The sequence below is a fragment of the Oratosquilla oratoria genome, chromosome 12 (genome assembly GCF_046742065.1).
Source record: "Oratosquilla oratoria isolate Oo_2021 chromosome 12, ASM4674206v1, whole genome shotgun sequence".
In the NCBI taxonomy this organism is placed as follows: domain Eukaryota; kingdom Metazoa; phylum Arthropoda; class Malacostraca; order Stomatopoda; family Squillidae; genus Oratosquilla; species Oratosquilla oratoria.
Genome location: NC_134788.1, coordinates 7612318 through 7621305, shown reverse-complemented (window position 1 = coordinate 7621305; position 8988 = coordinate 7612318).

Below are 8988 nucleotides of genomic sequence, written 5' to 3'. Positions count from 1 at the left end.
GTCTCTGAATTTAATAATCTCTCAATTTCTATCTTTCAACGATATCATTTGCTGCCTCCCTAAAGCTGGTCTGCAATCGGCCCCTTTCATACTTTCTGAAAAGCTTCCTCTATTCCATCTATGTTTCTCTCTCTTTTTTCTTGATATTTGTCTTTAGCTGTTAAGCTTGCTTAGTTCTACTATATTTCATCTCTACTGCTTTTAATCTACGTAGCCCTTCTTTTTGTCTTACTCCTCCATATAACATCTGCTCTCCTTTTTGTCTTGCTTCTCTTCTTTTTCTTTGTACCTCTCATATGCTATGCTTCTCTCATCCTATTGTACAACCCCCCGAATACTTGCTTTTCCTCTTCTACTACATTCTTCACTTCATCATCTTACCACTCACTACCCCTCCTTCTATTCCCTCCCATCCTCCTTGTTTCACATAACATCTTTGTTTTCTCTAATGTTTTTTGTACTTCCTACTTCCTCTGAAGATTCCTTTATGATATTCACTAAATCAAAATCCACACTTTCAATGGTGTCCTTGTTATTTCTTAGAACAGGTGGTGACTATCATGTAGCTGCATCAGTTTTTCTTCCTCTTTTGACATTGCTTAGTCCCACTTGATGTTCTCCAGTTCTTCTACTAACCTCTCCAGCCTCTGGTTGTCTGAGAGGGTTTTCATGTTGTAAGAGTAGATCTTCATTTTCTTTCAGCTACTTAATGCCCAAGACTTAAACATGCTTGGACAATGCTTACTAACTTTTGGTGGCAACTTTAGGGGACAATGATTCAAGAGGAATGCCTAGTTTTAGTATGGCTGTGCAAGTCATGTTTGTTAAGAAGGTTGTGGCAGTAATCTCAACTATCTGCCAACTGGTTTCTGGTGAGATATTTCTTGGGTGCCACCTTATTCGGTGCATTCAGTGGGGCCCTATATATCTATGGGGTAACCAACAGTCCACTTTGTCATTATGACAGTACCTCATATACCTATGAGAAATTCCCATTTTGCCATCAGTAACATGCCAGTTAGTAGTGGGTCTTGTGATTGTATGTGCAAGCTGCTCTTTGTCTCATCTTTAATGCAAAACCTGTTCAATGTGGGTGACGCTGCAGAGATTTTCATCTCTATCAATATAGCTCTTGTAGTTATTAAGATAATCAAGCCCACCCACTATGTCAAGGTGTCATTTCTTGGATAGGGATTAAGACAACCTTAAGTAAAAAGCAGAACTTGAGAACATTTACAGTAGGATGTTCTTGATCAATGCTGATATCTTTCAGAATCTGCTGGATTGTCTCCCAATTTATACTCCAAGTGGTAGGAATAGACTTAATGTGTAAAAAGATTTATGTTGGAGAAAGCAGGATATTTTGACCGGTCTCCCTAGCAAGACCTAACCTAGCCTAATTCAACCCAACTGTGTGATAGGGAGTGTCAATGAAAAGCTGGCACTGCTTGGGAATCGAACCCAGAACCCAGGCCAGGCAGGCGTGCTTACTTATTATACCATGGTCACATCTTGTGGCCACTCATACATCTCCTTTCCCTGGGCCCCAGCAGTCCAGGAATGTGCACTGCTGCAGGGATCCTACTCACTGTGCCATGTGTGATAGGAAGCATCACTGAGAAGCTGCCACCGCTCAGGACCTCCCATTGTCTGGGGAGATGTACTTACTGACTACACTGCAGTCACTTTTAATGACCACTTACACACTAACCAACCTCTGTTATCTTAGTAACATGTGTTTTTTAATTAATGTCACACTCTATTGTAGCTTAGGTATGTGCAAGTCATCTGTCATCACTTTTACCCAAAATAAGTTTAGAAAGATAATCCACAAGTGTAAGTTAGGTTAGGCGTGAACCTCTAGCTCAGGGTTTTTTGTATTTTTTTTTTTAACAAAATATGTCTTTTTCTGTAAGCTAACCAATCCTAATCCCTTTTAGAAATATATTTACTTTTCACTTGTGTGTAAAAATTTACTAATTGTTTTTTATTTATTTTTTCAAATATTTTTTTTCATAAGTGTTAGGGTGCTGAGAGATAATCCACAAGTACCTTAGTTTATTGTCATATATTTTTTTGGATACTCTATTGTCCCATTTATTAATATTCTAGTAATTTATTGTCTCCTGTTTGTCATTGGCCTTGAACTACTGCCACTAAAAGTATTTAGTATACTTCTTTTTATTTAATACTTTTTTCTTTCAAAAACCTCGAGTGCATTTGGGGAACAAATTCTTATATTTTATATATTTTGTAAATTGTTTCATTAACACCCCCGACGTAAATTGTAAGCTCTAGCACACTACACCAGGTGATCTGCTCCACAGGTGCTTAGCATATAGACCACTTATCTCCTAACATTAGATATTAAACTGTGATATGTAATGAAATACTGTTGGCCATTACTAGCAAAAACAGGTACATAGTTGTCTCGTATCCCAAACGGGTCATAACCCTTAAAACCCATTAAACTCCGATGACAAGATTCTTGTCATTTGGACAAATAAAACAAAAAATAATAAAACACCAAAATGTTTGATCAAACACCAGAAAAATATGACGTCAGTCCTCGCTTCGCGAAGCGAGGACTGACGTCATATTTTTCTGGTGCTGTTTGATCAAACATTTTGGTGTTTTATGATTTTTTGTTTTATTTGACCAAATGACAAGAATCTTGTCATCGGAGTTTAATGGGTTAAGCGGCCCATACACGATCAATTATATTGCGCAATTTCATTGTCAATACTCTGAATAGACAATTAAATTGACCGTGTATGGGTGATATATCGCCCATACACGGTCAATTCAATCGTCAATTCAGAGTATTGACAATGAAATTGCGCAATATAATTGAGTGGAAGCGGTGCACATGGCACGTGTAGAGTATGTAGTAGATGCTTTGTACTCTAATGTCCGAGGCCTTCAAAATTAGTTAAAAAGATACGGTGTCTCCCCTCTCCAGGGTGTGATGGAATGCCTTCAAACCTTTGAATCTCAACACTTTGTTAATTCTCCTGCTCAAACAACACAAACTAGTGGTAGGCGTACAACACTGACATCGAATATATCGATACATATTGTGTAGTATCGAGCATTATGAATACTTTTTGTTTGTAAATAATTACATTCGAGTGATATATTCTATTTCCTTACACTTCCTACTCTCATATACCGGGCATCACATTTCAGTACTGTTGGGTGGTGACTGATGAATCGGGGATTGGGGAGCAGTGTTCACAACAGCATGTAAACAGTTCATTAAGGAGAAAAATGATTGTTCTTTCAAAGCATATTATGTCACACCATTGTTTATATAATACAATTAAATTTATTTGTGCAAATACAGTATAGTATAATTGTAAAAAATTCGTTTCAGAAACTGTCGGGAATAAATCCCGACGGAGGTATTTGTAGAGTAAATAAGCTATTATTACAAATTAATATAGATATCTGTGGTTACGACCTCAGTTAATTTAGTGAACTGATAGCTGTAGAATTAGGATTAAGAGTGAAACACAACAATAAGCATATCAAGCTGTATGAAATCTATATTCTAGAATGCTTAGTATATGAAAGCAAGTACTCGTATAACAGATTATACAATTTTACTTTTTTCCATTTAGATAGAGTGGCCTATAGTTTTGTTTACATATACGAAAACCTTATATAAACCATTATGTAAAAAACTCGACGACATAGGACCAAGTATGATTGACTACCCTCTCCAGGAATGTCGAGTTACCGATATATCAATTTCATTATTAATATTTTATTTACCATCTGGTGACTTCTCCGTCTTGAGTATTTGTTCTGTTGTATTACCCACCCCCAATTCCTATATATGGGGATTATCTACTATATGTATCGTGCAACTTTTTTTTTTTTTACTTTAGTTATCCCATTAAACTCCGATGACAAGATTCTTGTCATTTGGTCAAATAAAACAAAAAATCATAAAACACCAAAATGTTTGATCAAACACCAGAAAAAAATATGACGTCTGTCCTCGCTTCGCTCGCGAAGCGAGCGAAGCGAGGACTGACGTCATATTTTTTTCTGGTGTTTGATCAAACATTTTGGTGTTTTATGATTTTTTGTTTTATTTGACCAAATGACAAGAATCTTGTCATCGGAGTTTAATGGGATAACTGAGGATCAGATGAAGCTCCTCGATGTGGGTGTGGTCCGAGACGGGGTCTCCATTTGGAGAACCTGGCGGAGAACCACCGGCGGGGTGGGTCATGTGACCTAAGGGTAAATGGCGCCTCATCTCCTCGCGGCTACCGGGTCGGACTGTTCATGAGGTACCTGTATCTTCTATTCTTGTATATCTATCCATTCTTTTCTGTAAATAGATCCGACTGCTTTACCCTTTCAACTGTCTTCCCCTATCGGCCCGTTGGCCATCTCGTTTACCCCTTCCTACAGGAGGGGTATTTTTGTCTTTTGTGTTTTTATGTATACCGATTATCGCATAAATTATTTATATTTGTGTTTATGAGGTTCTCTTTAGGAGATCCGGTGATACTTGGATCAGCCCCAAAATGGTTAAGCCTCCATTCAAAAGGCGAATAAGAATCGAGTTGTACCCTTTAGTGGCCTTCTTACCCCCACTCGGTGTTCTGGCCTGTTCTTAACCCATTAAACTCCGATGACAAGATTCTTGTCATTTGGTCAAATAAAACAAAATATCATAAAACACCAAAATGTTAGATCAAACATTTTGGTGTTTTATGATTTTTTTTTTTTTTTTTTTTTTTTTTTAACCAAATGACAAGAATCTTGTCATCGGAGTTTAATGGGTTCAGTGTAGGGGAGGCTGGACCCGACGGGAAAAAAAGGACTGTACCAGGGTTGTGTCATATCACCGTGGCTGTTCAATGTGTACATGGATGGGGTGGTGCGGGATGTAAAGGCGAGGGTAATGGGCAGGGGGACTGAAGATTGTTAAAGTAAATGGAAAAAAAAGTGGGAGATGGGCCAGTTGTTGTTTGGTGACGACACTGCGCTTGTGGCAGGGTCAGAGGCGGGATTAAGAGAGTTAGTGACGGAGTTTGGAAAGGTTTGCGACAGGAGGAATTTGAAGGTAAATGTGGGTAAAAGTAAGGTGCTGATATGTAGGGTGAGGTGGGGGAACACCGACCTACTAGTAAAAAAAGTCTGTATAAAAATAATTTTGTACCTGAGAGAGTGCACACTGTGCCCAAAATAAACTACACAATATGTCCCACCTATTGTATACTCATAAATCCTCAACTCGGAAAATAGGTGTCATATTTTGCACTTAAAAAAAAAAAAAAAAAAAAAAAAAAAATGGAACCTCGGTCGGTGTTCGCCCACTGTATGGGATCACCGACTGGAAACTGGGGGAACATCAACCCTTATTTTATTTTCGCATGAAATCAACATATGATAACCCTAGCAATCCCCATCATTATCAAGTGATGAAATGAAAGATAAGCACATAGAAATTAACATTTATTTGACAATACAAACCTACTATAAACATATCTTCAACAAAGTAAATTTCATGAATTATTAACAACTATGTGAACTAGAGGGAAGCTAAGACAACTTAAAATATAGTTGAGCAACTTATAGCCTAATTACATACAAATAGAGGGAATTGAAGACATACAACTATATACAAAGAAATACCTTAGCCTGTAGGCTACTACAGGCTCAGAAGTGCATGTTGAAGACGTCAATCCTCGCTTCGCTCGCAGCGAAGCGAGGATTGACGTCATATTTTTCTGGTGTTTGATCAAACATTTTGGTGTTTTATGATTTTTTGTTTTATTTGACCAAATGACAAGACATCTTGTCATCGGAGTTGAATGGGTTAACCAGGTCAGCCTGCCTCTTGGTTGTAACCTTGGTGGCTACCAGGACACCCATACACTGTCCTGGCTTGACAGACTCTTTACTCAAAAAACACTGTTCCACCTCTTTTAAATGTACTAGTTTACCACCATGATTTATTTCAACACTAATATACATAATCAGTCATTTTTGTTATATGTTCCAAGCATTTCAAAATATTCAAAATTTCACGCATCGGTTTCCCCCCACATGTTGGTGGTCGATGTTCCCCCGCACCAGCATATCCTCCTTTTTTTTTTTTTTTTTTTTTTTTTTTTTTTTTTTTTTTTTTTTTTTTTTTTTTTTTTTTTTTTTTTTTTTTTTTTTACAACAATGCCATGGCAACCATTTCGAAAGGACGCACTTCATTTCACTCGATAACATATCAATATGGCTAAATATCGTAATGAAACTTACCTCTAAACAATCGCGCCATATTCACCGACGTGAAACACTATACGAGAACCGTGAAAAATATCAACAGACATCCGAAAAAAAAAAAAAATCTTACCTGGTAAACACAGACGTCGTGAGGGTGGAAACCTGTTGCTCCCGTGTTGTTCACTGAGGATGGGTGCTGTGTTGGTGGTGAGTGGCGGTGCGTAATTTGAAATAGTTATCATACCAGACCATTCCATCGGTGTTCCCCCTCGGTCGGTATTCCCCCACCTCACCCTACAAGGGGAGAGGAGGGCAGTGAGTTGGAAGTAAGTCTAAAAGGAGAGAGGCTGGAGGAAATGGATAGCTTTAGGTATTTGGGGTCGCATGTGGCAGGAAAAGGAGAGGTGGAGGTGGAGGAAAACTGTAGACTGAGAGGAACAATCAAATGCCTTTGGCGATTTAAAAGTGTTATGAGAAATAAGTAACTGGGAATGAATGCAAAGAAGAGACTATACGAAGGGGTAATTGTGCCGACGGCATTGTATGGGACAGAGACTTGGAATTTAATAGTGGCAGAGAGGACCAATTTAAATGTGTTTGAGCTGAAATGTCCGAGAAGTATGGTAGGGATTACAAGGATGGATAGAGTGAGAAACGAGGAGGTGACGAGGAGAGCGGGAGTGGAAGCGGAGATGACAGACAACAGGGCTGATGAAAGATTATTATTGGGATGGTTTGGACACATGGAAAGAATGAGTGAAGAGAGATTAGTAAAAGAGGTGTGGTGGCAGACGTAGGGTGAGTGAACTTGAGGGGACGACCGAAGATGAGATGGGTGGATGGGGTGAAAGGGGGGTTGGGAAGGAGGGGAATGTCTGTTGAGCAAGGAAGGGAGAGGACAAGAGATAGGGATGAGTGGAAAATGACTGTATATGGATGATACTGTTATGCAAGAAGGAAGGGAGATGGGAAGGGGTAAGGAGTGAATGATATTTTGACGCAGCCACAAGGGATTTCACCCCGTCATCTCTTTTTCTGCATGAGGGGACGGGGAGTGGGGGGGGTCGCCGATTAAGTGAAATGACCTTACTGTGTAGGTACTATGCCTTGCTACATTGCGTTTGACGCAGGGCAGTTGGCAGGATGTAGGGATGACCCGTCATCCATGAGAAGATGAGATGGGAGGGCGTGGTGGAGGGGAGTGAAATGTGTGACAATAGGTACGTGCCTCTAACTTGGCTACCTCTCTTATATGGGGGAAATCTCTTGGTATATAAACAGATGCATGTTGAGACATTGTGACAAGTTGAAAAAGGTGGAAAAAGAGAGTCACGGGTTTAGTTCCGAGTTTATTCCTGACCGGTTTCGCTCAGGAATTAACTCGGAACAAAACCCGTGACTTTTTTTCCACATTTTTCAAACAGATACATATTCCAGGCATCATAATGACGCACAATTCATCTTGCAGCGTTTCGCAGATATAACAATTCTTTTCAGAAATATAATTGATGAACATTAAACGTAAACTACCTCAATGCTAAAGACAAATGGGTGAAGAATTCCATAAATCATCTTAGGTTGTAAGATATATTTCTCTTCGAATTTGTAATATAAGAAAGACATATGAGACTTCGCTATTTTTTTAACTTCAAATTCGCCCAAATAGTTTTATTGTGCACTTCTGTTTAGACCCAATCTATGTGCATTATTTCTAATTTTCATTTATAAGTGTCCACCGTATAAATCGCATGTAATCGTTATTGTCAAATCAAGAGAAGTTCATTTTTGTTATGTACGTATATATACAGGGCCCTCACATGGGGGGGGGGGAGCGTATGCCGTGGGACGGCACATTTAGTGTGGCGGCAATTCCAGTCTGGACATTCCGCCAACAAGGCTGACAAAATAATTATAATAACAAAAAAAGGTCAAAAGAGCCCTGAATATCTTACCGTAACATACGAATTTTTGCTTTAGAAGCAACAGAATATGGAACATTTCCCCCCATATCCTTTCTGCAATAGGGTCGTTAAATAAAATTTGTGAAACCTGTTTAACTATTCCGCAAGCCAGTAGCTATAATAGGCAGTAAGGAATGGTGGAGATGGGAAGTGGTAATGGGGGAATGGGGGGGGGGGTGTCGTTACTGAGAACTTTGCCCCTGGGGCCGGCATTTAGGCATGTAAGGGCTCTGTATATATATATATATATATATATATATATATATATATATATATATATATATATATACACTGAATGGTTCCCAGTGATCAATTGATATCTTTTTCAACCACAAATCACTTTTAATTCCATGCCATCGCAATCGAGACTGAGAGTCGCTCGAAGTAGGCATCCATTGGAAATTGAAACGTGGACGATAACGTATTGGTTTACGTCACTGTAACTTTGTTACGGGCTAGCTGGGTTCGAATCCTCGGCTCGTCCACGTTTCAATTCCCAACGGATGCCTCCTTCGAGCGACTCTCAGTCTCGATTGCGATGGCATGGAATTAAAAGTGATTTGTGCTTTTTCCCTCTTACAAGGGATGTAGCCAAATTCAAAGGGCATAATTCCACTCCCACCCATTTCATCCCCACCCACTCCACTCCCATTCCCCCTCCTCCCGCCTTCTTATCTTTGCTCCTCCTAGATGACGGGTCACCCCTGCATCTCGTCCATTGCCCTGGGTCAGAAAAAATGCAGCAAGACACAGCACATCCACTCCCATCACCACATCTCCCCCT